This window comes from Pinus tabuliformis, chromosome J, assembly GCF_031772625.1.
Source record: "Pinus tabuliformis cultivar Carrire ecotype Pingquan chromosome J, CPIR1, whole genome shotgun sequence".
Lineage (NCBI taxonomy): Eukaryota > Viridiplantae > Streptophyta > Pinopsida > Pinales > Pinaceae > Pinus > Pinus tabuliformis.
The window spans coordinates 1,276,284,640-1,276,310,446 of NC_142295.1; the positions used below are offsets into that span (position 1 = coordinate 1,276,284,640).

Below are 25,807 nucleotides of genomic sequence, written 5' to 3' on the forward strand. Positions count from 1 at the left end.
TGACACTGCCATGATTGGAAAATTCCAAGCGTTACCTGGAATCAGCTGCTACCTGAAATTATCACTCGTTCCTCAAAAAACGGGTCTCCTTTAAGCTCTTTTAGTCTGACTCGTAAAATATGAAAAGATTGCCGAGCAGTTGGCCTCTCTAGCTCGTTAAAGATACTGGGAGTGCTATCCCTCCTCTAGATTTTAATCTTTTTGGACCTGAGGGATTATTACACAAAAAGATCGAGCACTGGTTTTGTTCGGCTCGTTAAAATTATCGAAAATTCATCCCTTTCGTATTATTTTATACTTTTTCGGACATGAGGGATTATATGACGAAAAAGGATTATTGGAGTTTCCTTTACGTCCCTTTCAGACTCTCTAAAATTGAAAAGGGCCGAGTTATCTTTGTCTTTAAACTCGTTATTAAAACCAATAGCAACAAACTTGTCCATATAGACAAGAACGAGTTTCACTGTCGCTAGGCTCATCAAAACATAGTGACAAGTTTGCCCGAAGGGAAAATTATAGAACAAGCATATGTTATCCTCCTCAAGCTTGATAAAAATAAAGAGGTACTGGTTAGCAATAACTGGGGAAAAATTGGGAAGAAAACTTGAAGAAACTTTATTGGTAGCAAGTCGCTCTTGAACATGACACTTTCACTCCATGTTCGAGTTGGGTTGGGTTATTCCGTTCACTGGTCATATCACCATTGGTCCATCGCACCATCCATATTTCAGGTTAATGCTACCAATCCATGTCAGTGTCGCCAGTATGTTCAAGAGAAGTCGCTCAAAGAATTCACCTGTGTCTCATCCACTGCAATACATTCACGCTCCATTCTTTCATGACCGCCACCCTGAACCCTGTATCATCAGATCATTTTCACCTCCAAAATCATCTACTCCATTCCATGTCGTAGATGTGGAATTCATTAAGGCCCTCCTATGACGGGTCGCTTCTTGTCGACATCAGCTCATTATCCAAGAAGTCGACTTAGGAACAACCCTTTCAGTACTTTGAAGCTTGCATGCCTCATTGGCAAGTTTCTCACTTCTGGAGACAAGTTTACATCAATGGCCTTCAACCGAAATATTTTGCGTGGTGTTTGATGCCAATTCCCTTTTTCACACCACGTGAATTGTACTATAGTACCTTGAGGGTCATCATCATTATCGGTGATTCCTCTCGCACCTGTTAATAGCTTACATCATTGGTTGGTAATTAGGCGATGTCTTTCCATGTTCGACTCCAGAACATCTTTCACATGGATCGACTTGTACTCCGAGTGAAGATTGGACGAGTTTGGGGACCCCAGATTTAGTTTCATCCATCCGGGCTGCGATATATTCAGGAAAATAAAGACATCAAATGTACATCATTGCTGCATAGATGATCATACGAATCAAAGGATGATGGCTCTATCAGAATCATCATTCTGCCACATAGACGGTTGTCTATCTTATGTACATGAAAATGAATTTATAAAGGTGAGCATGGGAATGCCCGCCTCAGCTAGATTATGAAAAATATTATGAAGACAACGTATTGTATTGTATCTTATTACAGGTCGCCTTCCAACTTGAAAAAACTTCGGATCCTCATGATAAAGCATTTCACCCGACATCAAAAGATTAACGACATCATGCTTTAGGGGGCAACTGTTATGGACGTTTTTGGGCACTGCAACCCCAATCATACATGCCCATAAACCAAGGGCTCCTAAGTCCCTAAAAGTGTTGCTTCACACCCTAAAGGAACAAGGTCAGCTGATTACATCATCTCCCACAAGTTCTCCAAACTGCTCAGAACTGGTCAAAGCTGGACCATACAGACTGCCCAGTGCAGAGGGTATGATGCATCTCACCTGCTCAGTGTAAAGGGTGCGATGCATACTGGAAAGCCCTTTTGTAGGGTGCGATGGGCGAGAGTAGACAAATGGCAGAGAGAGTTTGCAAGGTGGATCGTCATGGAATCTTCTAGAAACTTCTCCTGTGACACTTGCCTCTCTGAATTTGCCTAGGGATGAGGAAGAGATCATCAATCTCCAAGTGGAATCAAGAACTATTAGAGAGAGGACACTAATCAAAATCCTAGAAGCTAACTCACCCCCCTGCAATCATTTATAAATGGATCCCTCATCCCAGAGATCCAGAGGCTGGAATTTTGTATCTTGTAAGGAAGTGCTGTTGGTTTCCTGGTGGAATATGATAGTGTTGGGTGATCTAAGCTTTTCATGAGGTGAAGAAGGGCTTTCATGCTGGGAGGATGACGCCGGGTCATATCAATGGGTTGTAATCCTCTCTTCTAGTCTTTATATCAATAAAGTTGTTCAAGTTTTCCTCCACATTCATGTATGTCTGATAGTATATGCATTTGTGTGGTCAATATATATCTGGTCCTATATTGTTTATGATTGTAGATCTCTGCACTTTGAAGGTATTATGCTGCTTTGACTTTACAGGTACTCTTTGAAGCGGAGTGGTCAAGGGAGAAGCGGCAAAGACCTATCGGTGAGGAGAAGGGACAAGCGAAGAACCGAGCGAAAGATCAAGTTTCACCCATGGGGGCTTCACTGGCGGAGCAATACCAAACCACATGGGTTCATATTAGGGAATACATATTGAGGAAAAAATGGCATATTATATTGGGGGATATATATGGGATAAAGGGTTTTTATATTGATAGGTATAAAAATTGGAGCTCAAAGTTAATGAAAAAATATAAAGGGGTATAAAAAATGTTAATGAAAAAATTGATACCTACAATATTTGGTGAAAGTAGGGGTTTTTAAATTCGGAAGGTGTATTGGGTTAATAATAGTAGGGGGTTAAATAATGTGGTTTTAGAGGTATTTTCCAATATGTAGTCAAATTAAGGGTATTGTTTAATATGCCATGAAAGCATGTGATATGTAAAAGGTTCATTGAGTGAAGGCCCCGTGGTTTCACCTATGCTGCTTTTCCTATATTTTCACGTGCATTCGCTAGAATTAACTATGAGAACAATGTAGAGATACACTTTGTTTGCCACTATAAACCCGTGTAGGTGAATTCAAGAAAGTAAAAATAAAAATTACATTATAGAAATGTATTTGGTTGAATATTTCCCAACTGAAAGCTTCTAGGTGATGACTATTCGAACTGTAACCTTCAGATGATGCATATTGATCCCTTTCCCCATGGAAACCTAATCCCTCAATTAGGGTATCTCACCCTCCTCTTTTGGATCTAAAACTTCTTCCTCTTGGCTTATAAAATTACTAGAGGGTAGAGTGTTAGAGGAGGTCAGAAATCAGAGAATATAAACTTATGCTGCTAGTTTGAGATTCGAGAGATTGTCATCTAAGGAGGAGATTGAATGCCTTTGGGAGGAACCTCACGACATCAAGGCGAAGGTTGTAAGGCTCCTCTTTATCTTTGATTAATACAAATGAACACTTTCTCCCATTGGTTTGTCTTATTAGAATGATGAATGGTTTATAATTGTTTACAATGTTGATTAAGGAAAAATCAATTCTTAATCTCCTTGATCATCAAGTTAAGTTTTGTTTGGATTATTATATCGCATATGCTTTTGATCCTTTTATGGTTTATGGTTGTAGGTCTTGTCAAGCATTCAGGAGCTGCATCAAGTCACAACAAGGGATCTTCATTGAGCATTTTGTGAAATAGGTAAAAGGCTCATCCATTAGCTTTAATATTTATAATTCAAACAAGTCCAACTTAGGGAAAGAGTTAGTTCAATTGTCTTGCTTGTTTCTAGTTTCTATTAAGGATCTAGGGAGATCTCTCTTGTCTGCAAGAGGGACTTGTCTGGTGTAAAAAATTGGTAACCATACTAGGGAATGTATCTATTCTCTTCCTTTTCCTTAGTTTTGCTTTATGATCCTTCATCTTTATCTTAACCTGAGTCTTTATGAACTAATGACCTTTCAGATCTGTGTGGTTGATTTCTTGAATTTTTATTTTTTCTTGGGTTTATGATATTTGCGTTGTTTTCATTCGCCAACAGAGTGAAATTCTGCACTGGTTTTTCATTAGAAACTAGGTGCATGTGCTCTGGTTTGTATTGCTGACTTGTGGAGGCCTTATGAATTTTTGAAAATTTGGCTTTTGATTCAACCCAGACCTAAGCTTGATTTTACGGTGTTTATGAATCTAGCAATAGATCACTTGACATCATGATGTACAGTCTTTATGACTCTAGCAGCCATCCACCCTTCGATTTGAATATACTTATAAGCATTAATTGATCACCCTTTGGTGTTTTTAAATTATATATAACCATTAAATGATCATCCTTTGGGATGTTTAGATTATTCATAACCATTAAATATATATGATTGATTTTATTCGATCTGCCAGTTTCATTTTGAAATTATTTTATTAGTTAATTCTTTTAAATTGATTTAATTAACCCAAATTTTGATTGAAATGATATTATTATCTAGGTTTATTAATCAATGGATTATTAAATAGGTTTACTAATTGACGAGTTTATTAATTAAAATTTTAGCTTTAGTATATCCCTTAAATTTCATTATTGAATTTTACACTTAATATAATTATTTCCTTCGTGATAGTTAGGTATTTAATTAGTACTTTTAATAATTAATTAATTTATCCTATACTTGGACATTTGTTATAGCCAATTAGTATATATATTAGTTCCATGCATGTGATATATGCATATGTAGCTATTATATGCATGCTAATAATCATATTCCTCCTACAATTTGAGGTGGATCGTTACAGAAACTATGATTTGAATGTATCGATTTATGCCTAACTTATATAAAGGTGTGACAACATATACAATGTCAAAAATGTTAGCTCGTAGTTGATAACTGAAGTGTATTTCTAAGTGAAATATAGTATATGAACACGCATAACTTATTGTGATTTTATTAGGCTATAGAAGGTCATGGGACTAAGTAGGTGGCTTCTTTGGCATCTTTGTTTGATCTATTGTACTTCATATGACTCTTCACCTGTTGGCGTTTAGTAGAATCTCTCCGTGCATCTATGTTTTTTTTTCTCTAGATAATTGTATGTGTTTTATAGATAGACAGTGATGAAGCATTATATTGATATATTAGAATAATAACCACTTGCAGTTTCAATGCATGCATATTGAGTGAGAATTAGGCGTTGTATTGCAATTGGATTGCCTAAATGGTTTTTGATATATTTTTTCTTAAGCCATCAGTAAACCTGCCAATGTTTGAAACCCTTTCCCACCATTGTAGCATCATGTACAAAGGGGTAGTGTGGAGGACATATAATGAAAACTTCCTCTACACTCTACACTTCCTTGATGACCTGCGGATCCATTGTGATTTTAAGGTAAGGAAATATGACTCAATACCACTTTGGGTGTCACCTTGTATAAACTCGATACACTTTGTATATAGGTGTACCACTGACAATGGTATTTGAGCCTTATTTGTGTGAAGGTGTGGAGAAAGGTCCTTTCATTGTGTGGAGGAAGATTCCTATGCACTCCATGCAATGTGGTCATTATTCACTTTATATGGACCTTGTCTCTGCAATTAACTTGCCTATCGGTCTATCACTCCCCTCATTATATTCTTCTTGGAATCAATAACATTTTTTCATAATACATCTAGTATTATTATAATTTGTGACTTTCCAGAAAATGTGAAATGTTCTCCTTCGCTCGTCTGGCCAAGTTTTTTTGTATCCCATGGATTCTCATAGAAAGTATAATTTAGTAAAGTTTATGATGTCATTAACTTCGCATAGCTATATAGATTTTGAACAAGTAAACCATAACATCAACCTTTAGTTTAAAAAAACACACACATGAGCCCAAGTTGTAATAATGGTAATGCAAATTAATTGAAATAGTGGTGCCAACATAAATCATGTACAATCAATCTCTCTCAATTACAACATTGAAAAATCATATAAATTATTTGTTTATTATGTGAAATTGTAACCAAAAAATTTGGCTATCGGAATCAAACATTGGATTCATAGTCCAATCTCATTTCATGTTATCAAAATACATTATGAATGAAGTGACATGGATGGGCCAAATTGTTAAGCCATAGTGCATCGTAAAAGTTGCCCATATCATCTCATTGTCAGCGAATTCATCACTAATATGCTTATGGAAGCAACCATTCTAAAACCCTCCCCGATAAAAGCTATTTTGGTCTTATTTGTATAATTTAAGAGCATAACTGAGAGACCCAACAATAAAGACCAAAAATAAGTATATATTATTTTATATTTCTCCCCAACAAAGACGTCAAGTGTGGTGTGCGAAAGTAAAGAAAAATCGTCCTCAAAGCTCATTCATTATAACTCATTACACCTTTTAGCACAATTTAAAAAACAATTATATAAACATCTAATCCAAGTCAATATGTCTGATATTCCCTCTCGTTTAAAGATCATGGTGCAAAGTGATCACACATTTTCATACAATTCAAGTTACAAGGACGATGAGTGCGAAGAAGTGTAGAGAAGCACCTCTGCAACTCCACATGAGAAATGGGATATTCTCCCCATCATGAACAACAATATATTTCCATTCATATTTGAGATGGCTTATCGAATTCAAACAATAAGTAGGAAGAATATCACAGTATTTATTCTTTTAACAATTCAATGAGAGAGCATCGTAAGGGTGCCAAATGCAATGTTCCTGGTTCAAAAAAATTGTGATTTACCAAATTTGTGAAAGGTTTATGAATTCATGTGGCAGTGTGCAGGTGCCATAGGAAACACAATGAAAGCTTCCTCTGCACCTCCGCATTTCTCACAATGGCTCTAGATTTTTTATTTTAATTTTAATTACACTTTGCCACCATTATTTACCATCACTTGCACTTTCATACTCCACACAATGGAAAATTCCTTTGTATATGTGTTCACCAGCCCTACCTCGTGGCCCCCACACACACATACCCTCAGTTACATAAGTGACCTACAACACAAATAGTTTTGGCATCATTGGGTAGAGCACTAGTAGTGTGAGGCATAATAATGTTAGTATCAAAGCACTGACTAATGGATTGGTAACTCACAAAAGTAGCCTTTTTTATTTTAAAAATATTTGTTAGGAACTAACCAATACCAAAAATAAAACACCCTCCACGAGGGGAATTATGTCACATCAAGGCTCTCTCATCCAATGGAAAATTAGAAATAATATTTTTATAAATTAGAAAATTATTTTTGAATTTATGCAAAAATGGGAATATTCAACATTTTCTAGAAAACTTTGGTTAAAGTTACAAAAGCTCAAAAAAATAATTGAAATTCAACGGACACATCAAGGCTCGCTCATCCAATGGAAAACTAGAAATAATATTTTTATAAATTAGAAAATTATTTTTGAATTTATGCAAAAATAGGAATATTCAACATTTTCTAGAAAAGTTTGGTTAAAGTTACAAAAGCTCAATAAAATAATTGAAATTCAACGGAATTTGACAATGAGGTGAGTGTTATAGTCCTTGGTGAGGCACACAGTAATAATCAAATACATTTTATTAAGAAATGAATAATATCCATCCTATTGTGATATTAATTTTAATATAAATTAATTTAATATAATATTTGAAAATATGTATATAAAATAAGTAATTTCATCATATATTTATATATTAATTTTTTTTTTTAATTTTAATTTTAATTTTTATGCAATTTGACCGAGTTAAAATGTTTACATAACATTACATTACAACATTTCTTCCATAGGATGGCGCACCTCTCAACACAATTAAAGTTAAGTTACACATTAAATTCAGGCATGAACATATTTTAACTATTTAATTATGTTAAGAAAATGTGCATATTCTATACTTTCTAAAGTTGAATTCATAATGGCTCACAAGGCATAGATGTTGCAAGGAATTCTGTTAAAGGCACTCCATGGTGAAAAGGTCACTAGTTCGAAACCGCTTGGGAAATAATCCACCCATGCTAAGGGTTGATGCGGCCAAGGCCGATTGCAATCCTTGAGTGATTCTAATAGCTTAGATTCCCTAAGGCATGTCAATCATCTCAAGACTCACATTACGTAATAAAAAATTTTACCAAAGAAAAGAATTTAGAAGTAATGAAAAATACATATTCTTACCCATTAAACCTAAATATACATATAAATTAGCCTACACCCATCTTAACTTGAGATGAAGCATTGAGAGGGGTCAGATATCTGGAGGTCTAAAACATTCCTCAATTTTTTCACTCAAAAAAATATTTTCTCTGGAGTTAAGATGGATCTAGGCTGGTTAGATAAATTTAGGTTTAATCCGTAAAAATATTAAGATGGATCTAGGTTGGTTATATATATTTAGGTTTAATGGGTAACAATATTTAATTTTTATTAATTATAAATTCCAATTTAGGTTTAAAAGGTAAGAATATTTGTTTTTTATCCATTTATATATTCAAATTTAGGTTTAATAGGTAAGAATATTTGTTTTTTTATTAATTATATATTCAAATTTAGAAAGTATAGAATATGCACATTTTTTAACACTAGCCTAGATTCAACTTAACTCTTAATCAAGATTCAAGTTTTCTACTCAAAATGAGGTTTGCACCTCTACAGATTTGATCTCTCTAGCTACTTATAAATTTAGAGTTAAGATGGATCTAGACTAATTCGGTTGAGAGGTGTTTTAAAACCTAGTATGAGGGAGATATGGTCATGTAATGTTACATTTAAAAATAGTAAAATAATGGTTACAACAACAAATTAGAAAAGAAGAAGAAGAAGTAATAACTCAATGTCACTCACAAATACTTCAATTCCCACCTTAATTTATATCCACTTTATATAGATATAAAGTAATTGAAATTAAAAAGAAAAAAATATAATTTACTTTGTAATATTAAAGAGATATGTAATTCTTTCACTATTTAATATGGAGTTTGCAAACACCATGTAAAAACAATATAATTGATATTACATGATATACAATCCATTTTATGTTTAGTTTGCATGTAATAGTTAAAATTAAAATATACTAATAACAAAAAAATACAAATAAAATATCTTAATGTTCATGTTAAATAACATAGTTTTATATCAATTTTATATAAATAGATAAAAAATAAAATTAAATTAAAAAATGTATGTTTTAACACTTCATTATAAGTCATATGTATAATTTATTCCAAACTAATATATAATATTTATAAAATATTTGTGGTTATTAATTGGTTTAATGAAAATTATGTATGTCACATGCACACACTGAAGCCCATCCTTGAGGAAGTTTTAATTATAAAAAAGAATTTTAATCACATCACATGTCAACATAATTATAGGGAGAGAAACACAATATCTGATGAGCTTTCCAAGGCAGGCAGGCAACAAGCTTGGGGCAGATGACAGATCACAGAGTAGGTTGAACATTATGAGTATTACCATAGACCATTTATAGATGGCATCCAGAATGATGGAGCTCATTGAACATTATGAGTATTAACAAATACCATTTATAGATGGTATCCAGAATGATGGAGCTCGAGAGTAAATTTGCAGCATATTTCTTTTATGATGTTATATTTGATCCATTTTTAATATTTTTATGTACCAATTATGGCAGCTACAAGAATCAGTTTTGTCTCTATATATTTGGTTGTTTAAAAAGCCCTAAAAATTAGTAGTTTTGATGTTTTTGGTATTATGCTATGACTATATCATATACTTTTAGGCTCAGGCTTCTAGTGTGATTATTTATGCGCTAGTTCTTTTGATATGTGTTTTTAGCATCTTCAACATGTAATTTTAATTTTCTTAATGGAAAATATGATTTTTACTTGGGAAAAAAACCATTTAAAAAGATTAATAATTATTGAATTATTGAATTAAGTCTTTTGTGATCCATAAGCAAGTGTGGTTCATTGTCAGGACAAGATAAAGAAACAGATCATGGAATTGAGTTAAATAGAGAGACTAACCGTTCAAACAGCTAGAAAGAAACAACTATATTTAACCAACAGAAATGATTCCATTTCACTAGACCAAAATGGGCTGCCTTTAAATGAACCAAGAATTAGAAATAAATAATTATTAATTGATAAATTAATTAGTTTATTAGTTAAATCATTAATAAAATATATAAAATTATGAATATATTAGGGTAACTAACTAATTATATATGTAATATACTATGTTTATTATAAGTACCGAGTTTTATTAAATAAGAACTAATAGACCAAACATAAATATTATAGTTCATTTTATTATATATTTATGAATTAGTTTATTTATAAAACTTAAATAAACGTGTTTATAATTAAAATAAATAAACTATGAATAAATAGAAAGTAGGATACTAAAAATACCATAATTTTTATATAAGTATGTATATTATTTAACCCTTTGTTTATATAATGAACTAAACAAATATGCTAATAAATACCCAAATACCTTCTTTACTATGTCTTCATCAAAATTTATTATAATTACTATGTCTTCTCTTTTTATCTATTAAATTTTAAACTTAAATTAATGATACGACAGGATTTAATAATAATAATATTATTATCATTATATATATAGAATTAAGAATAATAAAAAAGGAAAAAAAATCACTAAAATAGAAAAGAAAACAATGAGGAAACCAAAATAATTCAAGAGACGAGGAGATGAAATCAAAACAAAAAAAAAGAAAAACAGGGGGCCTTAAAAAGAAAGGGCAGGAATCCAACAACTACTGACTTTCCATCCGTCATCTCTGTTGAGATTACTGTGCCTCCTTTCAATTTCAATGGCCTCCCTAAACTTCCAGTGATGAAAAGGAGCAATCCTAGCAATGACCCGAGCCTCCTCAATAAAAATATGATGCTTGGTATTTTCCACGTGTTTTGCCACGATTGAAGACCGGGTTCTCATATGTTTGATATATGTTGCATGATCATGAATCCTTTGATTGATAGAGCGCCCAATTTCACCAACGTAGGGGGTCCCACAAGAACAAGGAATAAAATAAACACCTTTCATATCCTTGGGGTCAATAGGGTCTTTTACAGAACTTAAGGAGCTCTGAATGGTGTTAAGGGGTCTAAAGGTCGATGGAACATTGTGCTTCCTTAGGATCCTTGCAATCTTGTCAGTGGTCCCTTGGATGAAAGGGAGATGCACCCCTGAGACACGATCTATATGGTCCTTCTTAACCTTGGGAACTCTGCTTGCTTTTAGGAAATCTTTAAGGCCTTGGTGCCTACTATATTCATTATTAAAAAAACCATTAAGGAGATGGGCTTTCTCATTATAAAGGTGGTTTTCATGAGAGATTCTCAATGCACAAGTAGCTAGCGTGTTGAGGACACCCAAATTCTGAACTGGGAAATGATGAGACTTGGCATGAAGATACTATAAATAAATTCTATCAAGAAAGAATTTTTATTCCATTAATATGTTCTTTAACACAATTTGTAATCATTCATTTTTTAATATGGAATTCAGATATAACATTTTAAATATTAATAACAATAATTATATATATAACCTTTTAAAAAATATTTATAATAAAATTAAGAATTTTGAGGATATATGTTTTCTATTTCCAAATATGATTAAGACATGTATTGACATTTTAATGAATGATGTGAATCATAAATAAAATATTTCAATCTCAACTATGTATATACTATATAAAACAAAAGATATATATATATATATATATATATATATATATATATATATATATATATATATATATATATATATATATGATAGGAAGATTTGTAATTCATTATTTTTTAATATAGAGTTGAATGACATATATATATATATATATAGATATGCGGAAAATAAATAAGCATGTAACATTTAAAAAGTATTTATAACAAAAATAATATTATATATAGAGAGTGTTTTATGGATGTATATTTTGTACTTTCAAATATAATTGGGACCATTATTAACATTTTAATGTGTAGTGTGTGAATAATTCATAAATATTTCAATGTCTACTATGTATATACTATACAATACAAAACAAAATAAACATATATATTTTACTAGGTAATATATATCTATATATATATATATATATATATATATATATATATATATAAGAGAGGAAGAGTTCTTTTTAATCCATTGACTTTTTACTCATTTGACATGTAACATACATATATATATATAGAGAGAGATCCTTTTCTATTAAATAGATTTTTTTTGGTCTATACATTAATTTTTCATTCATATGACATGTATATGCTTCTTTTTTTAAATATGATTGGACATGTATTAACATTTTAATATGTAGAAAGTGAATCATAAATAAAATATTTCAACGTTAACTATGCATATATTATATAAAACAAAAGAAATATATATATATATATATATATATATATATATATATATATATATATATATATATATATGTATGTATGTTTGAGAGGGAAAAAAATTTAATATAGATTTTATATATAAAGGGATAGAAATATTATTCTATTAATAGGTTTCTAGGGAGATTTGTAATTATTTCATTTTTAATATGAAGTTGCCATATAACATTTTAAATATTAATAACAAAAATAATATATATAGAGAGATATGTAACATTTTTAAAAATATTTTTCTTAATAAGAGGAATGTTTTTCTTAATAAGTGTGCCAAGAATAACACTAGTTTTTCTCTCGCATTGCTACAGTTTATAAATAGTTTTCTTTCCTCACATCATTCTTAACTATACTTCTTCTATAGTGTTTTTCTTTGAACGGTGATGGTATGAGGAGATCGAAAGTGGTGGGGAGGAGAAATCTTTACCTACCCGCTCCTTTTCCTTTATCATGCTCTACATCAGATGTCGGGGTTGCATGTTCTCATCTTTTAGAAAGTTGGGATGTTCTCTTCTTTCTAAGGACAGTGGAATTGTGTTTTTTATAATCTTAAGTCTTGGACTTTCGAAGGGGGTCAATGTTCTTCGTCTTATTTCTACACAACATTGCAATAAGTTCAGTGTTTGAACTAGTTGTGGTCCTTCCTACTTCGGCACTTCAAGGGACTGACTCTCTAGGTATCTCCTTTAATTGTCTTGTTCTCGTTTGTGTAGTATGGTATCCGGGAAGTTTCTCCATATGGTTTTTAGGGAATTTTCATCTCTCGTTGGGTAATAAAGCAATTGGTGATTTTAATATGTAATGTTTTAGACTTTGGTCCCTTTTGGTCTCGTAATGTGTTTTATGGTCCACATTGGTTTCTAATTTTTGGTTTTGGTCCACAAAAGCATTGGTAAGAAGTGTGTCTTTCCACTCGCTCCATATTTACTATCTATGGACTTTAGTTGTGATGTGTTGATGATAATACGTCATTGATTTTCTCTCGGTCTAAAAACCTCAGTTTCTACTCTCACCGTCATTGTTGGTTTAAAATTGGATGTTTTTCTCTCATCGAAGTAGTTGGTGATGTTCAAATACCTCATTTGAAAGCACCTTACCAACTTCTGAAAATAGACCGCGTGGTATGTTGGTTTAGGGTGACAATCCAACTTTTAGGGTATTGTCATGTTTGTCATTATAGTGGTCAAATTGATGTGGTTTCTTTGCTCCCTTTTGTGACAATGCCTCCTCAACAGAGAATGGAAAGTCGATGAGGGGGCGCAAGTAGTTCAATTTCTCATTGATAATTATTTGAATGGAATTCAGTAGCATCTTGTTTCGACTCGGTCCCTCAGAGGTATGAAAGGAAATCTGACATCTTGAGTCGAGAGAGTTTGGTGATAAGCTTTACTTATCAGATTCCAAAGTGGGGGTCACATATCTCAAAAGGATTCCTAATCTAGGGAAATTTAGGGAGAGGAGATTGCATTTGTTATACTCTCTTGCAGTCCACCAACAAATGGACACACTCTTTAACTCGGTCCTACATGATAAGCACGTGGATAGCTGCAAGAATTTCGCAGGTCAAGAAGATATGAAGAGAATGCTCATGCATGTTTGTTTTTTCCTTGATGATATGGTTTAATGTCCGCGAAGAGTGGAGAAATATGTTGTTTTAGACTCGGAATCTGAGGAATTCACTAGGTGTTGTTGGGAAAAGTATCCATTCGGAATGCCCCTATCCCACTCTAGGGTGTGATAGTGCCTTAGCAACAAACAAGGAAAACTAATTGAGTATTTCTCCTTTATGAAATGTAAATGAGGAGGAAGGATGTAACTAACCTATGTCTTCCGCTAGTTTGTTGATCCAATCGCTCCTCTCTTCAGTGGCTCCCAGCTCCTTGCTCCTTCACCGGCCCAGCTTCACCGAATTCCTGCAAGATCACAAGAGAGAGAAACTACACGAAGATATAGATATACATTCATAAAAAGCTCAAGATCAGATTAAGCTAAACATGTAAGCATAACAAAACATCATTGGTACACATCATGTAGGAGAAACTCAAATAGTTTATTGATAGAATGAGAAAGTCCAAGAGGAGATACAACCAAGTGAGTTTCGATCCACCATCTAACTCCCAGCAAAGGAATCCCTTCCTCTCCTCTAACAAAGCATAAAGCACCCAATGTACTAATCTCAATCTCAAACCAACAACAATTCTCTGCAAAGTACAAAATTCCAGTCTCTGGATCTCTGGGATGAGAGACCCATATATAGATGTAAGCAGAGAGGATGAGTCAGCTTATGTTTTGACTTGTGGCTTCTCTCTGTCAGTTCTTGCTTCCACTTGGAGGTTGAGAGCCTCTTACTCATCACTAGTCGAATTCATTGAGGCAAGTGTCACTGGAGAAGATTCTGGAAGCTTCCATGGTCTTTCCACCTCGTTGAATGAGCTTGCCATTTGTCATTTCCCGCTCAGCGCACCTGGGTAGTGTATCCAAGTGCGTTGCAATGCACCTAGCCAGTGCATTTGGGTGCTTTGCAATGCAGGCAGCTAGTGGAGCTTCTGAATTGATCCTGAATTGACTGTTTCTGAGTGGTTTTTGGTGGAGAACTTCTGGGAGAAGCTGTCATTGGTTGACCTTGTTCCTTTAGGAGCTGTAACAACATCTTTAGGGACTTTGGATCCCTTGAATTATGGACATTTCATGCTTATAGCTGTAAGGCACAAAAATGTCTATAACAGTTGCCCCCTAAAGTATGAGGCCGTTTATCGGGTGAAATGCTTTATTAGGAGGATGCGAAGTTCATTCAATGTTGGGAGGAGACCTGTAATAAGATACAATACAATACATTATTTTTCATTTTGTTTTCATGATCTAGCTGAGGCACGCATTCCCATGCTCAGCTTTATAAATTCATTTTTATGTGCATAGGACAGACAATTGTCGGATGGTAGACTGATGATTCTGCTGAAATCATCATCCCTTTGGTAGGATGATTGTCTGTGCTGCAATGTTGTACATGTCAATGTCTTTATTTTTCCTGAATATATATCGCAGCCTGGATGGATGAAACTAGATCCGGGGTCTTCAATCTCGTCCGATCTTCACTCTAAGTACAAGTCGATCCATGTGAGAAATGTTTTGAAGTCGAACATGGAAAGACATCGCTTGATTACCAGTCAATGATGTAAACTGTTAACAAGCGCGAGAGGAATCACCGATAATGATAATGACCCTCAAGGTACTGCAGTACAATTCACGTGGTGTGAATAAAGGACTTGGCGTCGAACACCACGCAAAATCTTTCGGTCGAAGGTCATTGATGTATGCCTGTCGCCGGAAGTGAGAAACTTGCCATTGAGGCATGCAAGCTTCAAAGTACTGAAGGGGGTGTTCCTATATCAACTTCCTGGATAATGGGCTGATGTCGACAAGAAGCGATCCGTCAAAGGAGGGCCTTGATGTATCCCACATCAGTGACACGGAACGGAGAAAATGATTTTGATGGAGGTGAAAACGATCTGATGATATATGGTTCAGGGTGGCGGTCATGAAAGAATGAAGGATAATGTATGGTAGTGGATGGGACACGGTTGACTTCTCTTGAACATATCGGCGACACTTGTGTGATGGATCGGTAGCATTTACCCCAAAGGTGGATGGTATGGCGAGACCATGGTGATGTGACCGGTGAATGAAACAACCCAACCCGACTCAGGCATGGAGTGTAAGTGTCATGTTCAAGAGCGACTTGCTACCAATAAAGGTTCTTTGAGTTTCTTCCCAATTTTTCCCCAGTCATTGCTGACCAGTACCTCTTTATTTTTGTCAAGCTTGAGGAGGATAACATATGCTTGTTCTATAATTTTCCCTTCGGGCAAACCGATCGTTATGTTTTAACGAGCCTAGCGATAGTGAAACTCGTTCTCGTCTAAAGATAAGTTTGTCGCTATTAATGTTTTTAACGAGTCTAACGACAAAGATAACTCGGTCCTTTTCATTTTTAGAGAGTCTGAAAAGGAACGTAAAGTTAACTCCGGAAGTCCTTTTTCGTCATCTAATCCCTTAAGTCCGAAAAAGTATAAAACAATACAGAAGGGATGAATTTTCGATAGTTTTAACGAGCCGAACAAAACAAGCGCTCGATCTTTTTGTGCAATAATCCCTCAGGTCCAAAAAGATTAAAATCTAGAGGAGGGATAGCTCTTCCGGTCGCTTTAACGAGCTGGAAGGCCAAAACTCGGCAATCTTTTCATATTTTACGAGTCAGATGAAAAGAGCTTAAAGAAGACTCGTTTTTTAAGGAACGAGTGATGAAATGGGTAGCAGCTGATTCCAGGTACGGGTTGGAATTTTCCAAGCACGGCAGTGTCACAAGGATGGCTAGTGAAATCACTCTTCGCAGCTGTTCCTCAAAATGGGTAAACAATCATATGGAGGTGAACGATCGGCCAATGGAAAAGTGGAGGTGACGGTGCAAACACGACCAAGGCTTTAATGGCTGATAATTTTACATTCACGGTGGTTATTTACCGAAGGATAGTTCATTTTTTAATGAGCTTAAACGCGGGTTGAAACACTTGCTCGATTTTATGTTTATTTTTTAACGAGCATGAACTATGCGCTAAAACGGCTCGATAATCCAGTCATATGATAAGAATGTCTCATGTAAGATTCCATTTTTTATGGAGCTTGCGCCTTACAAAGCTATGCCCCGCATCCTTTCGTTATGCAAGTTCGGAAACGACTAATCCTACGAGTTTAAAGGGTTAGACCTACAGGTTTAAATGGAGGACTTAAAAATTTAAAAAAATAAATAGCCGCCCCTTGCTTGCACTCCAAAAGGTTTGCATGCCTCCAAGTATAAAGTAGAGTTTCAAGGTTACCCCTCAATTTGTAGGAAAAACATTTGTTTAACCGGGAGAGGCCTACCTCTTTTAGGTTACCAAAGATTGTTTTATTAATCTTTCAAACAAAACATTTCTTCAGTGATGTCTACCGAGATAGACAAAGGTGAGTGACAACGAGCGCCAAACACATAACTTTGACAAAAGAATCTTATTCTAGAATAACCCCTCTTCCAAGACGGACGGGGTACAGACTAGTCATATTCTCCCGCGGAAACCTACCCTATACTCGAAGTTTTCCTGCCGAAGCAGACCAAGATGCATGCCCCCTGGGTTCCAGTCATATCCTTCCGAATCACTCGCGCTCATTGGGAGGACGGACCGTGGGTTGAGACATTTCTTGTGTGAAGAGACCATTTAGGGATGGTATATGACTATTTGCAATGCGTGATCCGGGAAATGAAAGCTGGTCCACGAGCTTGACCACTCTTCCTTCGTGCGGAAACACATTACTCTAAAGAGTGAGGAGACGATGGCTCCCATGCAATATATATAGTCTCGTCCAAGGAGTAGGTTGTAATCCAAGGGTCCTTGAACGACCATCACGTTCATTTGAATGGTCTTCCCTTTCAATGTGATAGGCACATTGGAGAGGATCCCTAAAGGTCGACTGGTTCCTTTATCAAAGCCTGTCAGATTTCTCATTTCAGGCAAAAGCGCTGGCGAACCAAGCGCTTTCCAAGCAATAGAGGAAAGGATACTCACAGATGCCCCCTCATTAATGATGGTGCCAGCCATGACCATTCTGTATATTTGGACGATAATTCTGAATGGTATGCTTGCTGGCAAACGGGGTCTGCCTAGTTGGTTCCAGTCGAAGGAGACAACTAGGTTGCTTGGTGGTGGGACCGAGTAGACGGCCGGGTATCGCTCTGACAAACTTCCTTCCTGCGATAAAGGAATGGGTGGATTGCCCCCGTGCTCATCGCAGTCTGTGTTGATGAAGAGAATTTGGATGGTGTCATATTTATCCTCTTCAGTGACTGTGTCATTCGAAGATAAATCCTTTGAAGGCAAGACCGGGTCAACTGTCGCCTCGACCTTTTGACTTTCGTCGAGTATGGATTCAGCTGGTTCATCTTCAATGACCGGCACTTCAGCTGACCACTTGAGCGGGCCAGCTGGATTCTCAACTAACGAAGGACTTGACAAGAGTTTTTTATATCCAGGAGGAAGTCGTAACGGTGAAACCGGACGATCATCCAAAACTATTTTAGCTTCGTCTAAGAAGGGACAACGGTGGATAGCGTGGTTGCCTTCGCACAGTCTACAGGGAAATCTAGCTCTCCCTTTTTGTCCAGGGACTTCAATTTCGCTAGTTGATGGTGTGCATTCAACATGGCTATCAGAGGTTGATGCCATCGGATTGTGCAAACGGGGAGAACAGTCCCTTAGTATCCGAGGGATGCAGGGACAATCTCTGTGGAAGTGGTCTCCCTTGCATATGACACATGGCGATTTAGGCCTAGTCAGTGCTGTGTGTGGATTTTTGTTAGACGACACTTGTTTGCCCCCAGTCGCTTTTGGCTCCCTCTTATTCTTCTCTTTCTTCTTCTTTTCCTTCTTCTCCTTAGGAACTTGGCTTTTATCTCTACCAGTCCCGTCAAGCAAAGAGGAAGGGAGAGAAGAAGAATTAGAGGAAGTGGAAGGTTGGTGGGTAACTCTGGACGAGTCTAACTACTGATTCGACTGTTCAGGAATAGTGGTGTTCTGAACGAAAATGGCTAAGAAGAGCCAGACCGGCAAGCCAATTGTCAGTCCTGGAAGTGATAATGTGGCCATATGGGGCGCACCAACATCTCCCCAAGAGGAGAAGGGACTAGGATTTCCACCAAGGGGAATTCCTTGGTTGGTAGGCTCCATTTTCTCAACCTAAAGATCAACGCAGGAACAAGGGTATGATTATTCCGTTTAAAATAAATTTTAACGACGCTTGGACACAACTTGCTTTTTCAATTTTAAAGAGTCGAGAAAAAGCAAAAGATGACTCTAGTCGCCTTCGATGTTTTAATGAGCCTGAAGTGACAAATGCTCGGATGGACTTTTTCGTTATAGAGTCTGAAAAAGGCCAAAAGGAACTGCTCTGGAGATCTAGGTAGAGGGTGTGGCAAACTTTTCGCAAAACCGCAGAATACTTTTTAGGGTACGGGCGGTCAATCTTCCCGAATGCTGTGTTCAGTGCGTTACGATCAATAGGGCGGCCGACACGGCTTCCTATGGATAAAGGTTTTATACCTATAGGGGTCTCCCAATATATACTCGACGGTACGTGGGAGCACAATCCGTACTGGCGCTTATCGTCTCTCGGGAGGAATCTCCCAACCATCAGCGAGATTGACAGTCACCAGGTTTTACGACGCCGGAACACGTCTCTAGCCTAGACCTCTATGTTGTGCGCTAAGTTACAAAGCGTTGTTAAGTTCATTCAATTTATTTTAGGTTGATCTTTCTTAGAAGTTTGCCTTTTTGGATCACCACGAGATGTATGATACAACTCCTAAATGCAGTCTAAAGATGATAAGTAAGCTTTTATATCTTTTCAACAATGAAAATCCTAGCTACAAGGGGAAAAGAAAGACACAATATTTTCTCAAAGAGCATAGAGCACACTGTAAATGCACTTTTCCTAAATCAACATACAAACTGTCAAAATGCAAATGCACATATGCATGTATTTGTTTTCTCTTTCTTAATATTGATGCCTAAAAAGAAAGCTGTTGTACAAATTTGAATTCGATTTCAAGTGAAAAACACAAACAAGCCTCTTTCGAAAATAAAAAAGACGATTATGACACTTTATGATTTTGAAGTAAACACTTGTTTCAACACTAGAAATGCATAAATTCAAACCAAAAGACAAAAGTAAAAGTGTAATCAACTGTGAACAGCAAACAAACTCACTCCTAAGATCAAAACGACACTTACGACAGGTCTGGATCTAAGGGCGACAGTATGACTAGTTTACTTTTGTAATGGGAAAGTGCAAATGATGTAACAAATACACAAAGAACAAATACAATTTCTTTATACAACTGAGGCGGAATTGGCGCAAAGAAAAGGGGTTTCAGATAGGTACACACACTGATAACAGGCTGCAAAAACAGAGACAAAACTGAGCAAAAGGAAGCAGGGAACCACAGCTGCACAAGGCAAGGGTTGATCAGCGCACCCCCAGCACAGAGAAACTGAACTTCAGCGCAGGTAGCCCTCTCGGGACCTGCGTTGAAATGCAGAACCTCTTCACAGAGCCTACGCTGAAGCAGAAACGAGAATTGTCTCTGGGTTCTGGGTCACGGTTTGCAGTTTAATCTACAGTTTTTGGCCGGATAAAAGCTATCAATTAGGTACAATTAGGAGGATGATTTAAAGGAGGACTAAGATCTATCACAAAGGGCTGTTAGAGCACTTGTGGATCAGTTGTTCAGATCATAAACAGGCCCAGTGAATGGACTAGAGTAATAGATCTCTACTTTGCATTTGAAAATGGCAAATTCATTTCGATTCGGCACTCTTGAGTTTATGAGAAGAACAACAATAGAACCAGAAATAAACTAACTAGATACGGTCCCCAATGGAGTCGCCAATTTGTTGTTGGGAAAAGTATCCATTTGGAATGCCCCTATCGCACTCTAAGGTGTGATAGTGCCTTAGCAACAAACAAGGAAAACTAATTGAGTATTTCTCCTTTATGAAATGTAAATGAGGAGGAAGGATGTAACTAACCTGTGTCTTCCGCTAGTTTGTTGATCCAATCGCTCCTCTCTTCAGTGGCTCCCAGCTCCTTGCTCCTTCACCGACCCAGCTTCACCGAATTCCTACAAGATCACAAGAGAGAGAAACTACACGAAGATATAGATATACATTCATAAAAAGCTCAAGATCAGATTAAGCTAAACATGTAAGCATAACAAAACATCATTGGTACACAGCATGTAGGAGAAACTCAAATAGTTTATTGATAGAATAAGGAAGTCCAAGAGGAGATACAACCAAGTGAGTTCCGATCCAGCATCTACCTCCCAGCAAAGGAATCCCTTCCTCTCCTCCAACAAAGCATAAATCACCCAATGTACTAATCTCAATCTCAAACCAACAGCAATTCTCTGCAAAGTACAAAATTCCAGCCTCTCGATCTCTGGGATGAGAGAGCCATATATAGATGTAAGCAGAGAGGATGAGTCAACTTATGTTTTGACTTGTGGCTTCTCTCTGTCAGTTCTTGCTTCCACTTGGAGGTTGAGAGCCTCTTACTCATCACTAGTCGAATTCATTGAGGAAAGTGTCACCGGAGAAGATTCTGGAAGCTTCCATGGTCGTTCCACCGCGTTGAATGAGCTTGCCATTTGTCATTTCCCGCTCAGCGCACCTGGGTAGTGTATCCAAGTGCGTTGCAACGCACCTAGCCAGTGCATTTGGGTGCTTTGCAACGCAGGCAGCTAGTGGAGCTTCTAAATTGATTCTGAATTGACTGTTTCTGAGTGGTTTTGATGGAGAACTTTTGGGAGAAGCTGTCATTGGTTGACCTTGTTCCTTTAGGAGCTGTAACATCTTTAGGGACTTTGGATCCCTTGAATTATGGACATTTCATGCTTATAGCTGTAAGGCACAAAAATGTCTATAACACTAGGCCTCATGTTTTAATCAATACACAAATGACTACTACTTCTCATCCATTTGCTATATCTCCTCTTTCACCAACGATCATATACGACACAAGTGGATTTCTAATGCCTGGTTTTGTCAACTTAATTAATATGTCTTTCTAGAAAATGCTACAGTTTTGTTGAAGGTCTACATTGGTATATCTCTCTTCTTAGTGAATGCAATAGATGGTCGCAATGTGGTTGGTATTGTACTGTGTTGTACTTTAATTTGTCACAAATGATGGTAGTCGATCTTTTGATATCTCCAATTGCATACATATAGCTTTCTTTATAGGAACCACTCTTCTATTGGAATGATCTTGTAATTTTGTTATATAGTGTCCTTGCTCTGATCTCGTGTCATGGTCTCTTCATTGCAATGGAGTTGCCCTAGTCCTTCATTATCATCTATTAGTTATACGGTTTTTAACTCTACTTTCAAAGTATGGATGTAACTGATGTTAATATTAAGACTCTAGTTTTGATAACCGATATCTCTGCTTCTCTTACTATCCATATAAAAATATTTATATATTAATAAAAACCTTTTTATACAAGCTTACCAAAAAAACTTATTAAATACTTAATATTTAGCACAACAATATTTATTTAAACCATTTTTCACTCTCCATTCACACACAAATGCTTCAATTCACCCAAAAATGCTTCACTTCTTGAGAAAACCAAAATCTTCCCCATTATCCAAATCATTAAATAATTCATGGTTGGGAAAATATAAATGTATACACAGAATCTAAATCAAGGACTACAAATTTTATTTAAAATGTAGCTGATGGCGAAGTTTATTTCCTAATACAGTCCGGAGCACTTGCGATTCCCAATAGTGATTTTTATAAATAAGCGAATACAATCCAACTAACTCTGATGCAGAGAATGACCGTTGTATTGAAATACCTAAATGACTTCATAGAACTAATATTCAAACCCAACGTGCACATGCATATCCTGAACAATATAATTTGAGTCCTAGGTGGGCATAAATCCCCTTTCTAGTTCCCCGTTCAACGTCGATTCACGCAACTCCGTAGATGACCTCATCACTGTGAAAAGGTTAAGACCAGACCGTGTGATATTCTGTACAAGTTTTGTTCATGGTTAGGGTCACAGCTGTAAAGCTTCAGAATTTTGGATGCGTTTGAGTTTTTGATGGTATTGAATTTATATAAAAAAATTATTTAAACATAGTAACAGTCAAATAAGCTACAAAAATATTTGAGAGTTTTTGATGGTATTGAATTTATATAAAAAAATTATTTAAACATGGTAACAGTCAAATAAACTACAAAAATATTTGCCAAAAAATCACCATCCTCTAAATTATAGTCTCTAGTTGAACACTGCGACAATCAGATTTCTTAAAAAAAAATCACCGGCCAAAAAGTCACAAAGTCACAATCTACGTGAAAGTCTGGCCTGAATAGACAACGCCTTTATATGCATTTCTATATGTATTTTTTTTTATTTTTTCCGTGAGTCGATGGTTTCAATTAGGGCAAAGGCTCGCATTCGTGTATTTATACTTGTCTATTACCTCTATCTATAGTCCTATTTAGCTCAACTCTCCATGGTTGCCAATTAGCCGCCTCTGCAATAAATCTCAATGGATAATGGATGGATGTTATGGTATTTTGTTACAGGGTTCACCTCCGTCTTTATATTCTTTGCCTTTGATGTGTGGAGGAGGAAGACTTATCGCAGGCTTCCTCCGGGACCTCCAGGGTGGCCGATTGTGGGAAACCTGTTCGAGTTGGTTAACAAACCCCACGAAGCTCTCTTCCACCTCGCTCAGAATTACGGCCCTCTCATGTGTGTCTCTCTCGGAATGAAAACTACAGTGGTAGTCTCCTCTCCGGCCATGGCAAAGCAAGTTCTCAAAACCCATGACCATGTTTTTGCGGGCCGGACGGTCATACATTCAATTCAATGCCTTTCTTACGACAAGTCCTCAGTAATTTGGGCCCAATATGGATCCCACTGGCGTTTGCTCAGACGCATATCCAATAAAGAGCTCTTCAGCGTCAAGAGGTTGGAAGCCCTGCAACATTTGAGAAGAGATGAAGTATTCCGAACAATCAAGCAGATTCTGTTGGGAAGTACAGAGGGGAAGAGCGTAAACATCGGAGATATGATGGCCCACTTCGCTCTTAATATGTTAGGCAAGATGGCCTTTGGTAAAGACATGTTCCATGCCAATTCTCCAGCTTTCCAAGAGTTCAAAGACAGTATTTGGCAATGGGGGGTGAATACTACTTTCCCTTTCTTCAGTGGTTGGATCCTCAGGGTGTGAGACGTAACACAGCATTCTATTTGGTAAGGGAATTTGGCATTGTTGACAAATTCATAGAGAACCGCCTCGCCACAAAAGGCAAAACGACGGACGCGAGTGATGGTCCTGAGGATCTGTTAGACGCTCTGCTGGATATCAGAGGCGATGATTTTACTCTCACCGACATCAGAGTCTACTTAACTGTAATCATTTCCATTCTCCGTTGTTGGTATCATACAATAAGTCTATTGACGTATTTAATGATAGATAGTATCTTATTCTAAAGTATCGGAGTTTACTAGTGAATTCATACTGCCAAAGTAATTTATCTTATGGCCAATTGCTTGATGCAGGACATATTTGGGGCGGGAAGCGACACTACTGCGAAGACCATGGAGTGGGCGATGGCAGAACTCATATGCAATCCGGAGAAAATGAAACGAGCCCAGGCCGAGTTGGACCAGGTAGTTGGTCGCAATAAAAGGGTGGAAGAAAGTGATAGTGACCGTCTCCCTTATCTTTGTGCAGTGGTAAAAGAAGTTTTGAGGTTGCACCCGGTAGCTCCTCTGCTCCTTCCACACAGAGCAGATAGTGATTGTGAGATTGAGGGATTCTTGATACCCAAACACACCCAGGTAATCGTCAACATGTGGGCAATCGGAAGGGACCCTGCCATCTGGAATGAACCACCTAAATTCGTCCCTGAGAGATTTCTCGATGATAAGATGAATAGCGTGGATTACAGGGGACAACACTTCGAGTTGATACCATTCGGAGCAGGAAGGAGAATATGCGCGGGGCTTCCGTTGGCGAGTCGGATGATTCATCTGGTATTGGCTTCTCTCATCCATTCATTCGAGTGGGCTCCAGCGAAGGGCATGAGTGCAGAAGAAGTGGACATGACAGAGAAGTTTGGAATTACTATGGCAAAGGCAGTGGCACTAGAAATTATTCCCGTGCCCCGCAGTCCACTGGATTGTTAAAATAGGATAATTACTCTTGCATGTGGAGTTGGTTAAACATAGAGAGTTAGTTGAGTGATTGAGTGGTTGTATGTGGAGTTGGCTAAACATGTTTAGAGAGTCAGTTTACTGAGTGGTTGAGTGTTGAATCAAGGTTGTTGATTGTTTGAGTATTGAGTCAATTAGAGTTAAGTGATAGTGTTTGAGTGTTGAATTAAGGTGGTTGATTGTTTGAGTATTGAGTCAAGTGATAGACCACTTTAGTGTATGGTTGCATGTCAAGGCAAGTAACTAGTTGGAAAAGGATAAATACCTTTCACGGGGTTCATTGTAAGCATCATGTTGTGTGTGATCAATAGAATAATAGCATCTCCTGAATTCATGCTTTGTGTCCTCTGTCTTTCCAACAAATTGGTATCAGAGAGATGTTACACAGTTTTACGTGTGAATTCATTCTTTGTCTCTTCTGCGTTTCCAATAATTGGTATCAGAGCGAAGTTACACAGAGCCAAAGAGAACAGATTTGCAGTGATCCGTGTGAAAAGAAAAATATATTTTTTCGTGGTTTGAGCATTAACCCATCCTACAGTTCTGTACGCTTTCAGGGTCAAGTGAAAACCGCAAATTACGTGAATTTTTGAAACGTTACAGGATTAACGCGCTTCTGCCTATTGTAAACTCA

The 25,807-nt window shown here is 36.6% G+C and overlaps 1 pseudogene; it reads left to right on the top strand.

Annotated features, from left to right (window-relative positions):
- The window catches only part of LOC149231897 (cytochrome P450 76T24 pseudogene), a 103,687-nt pseudogene extending 78,541 nt beyond the window's left edge, over positions 1-25,146 (top strand).
- Positions 25,147-25,807: the final 661 nt, after the last annotated feature.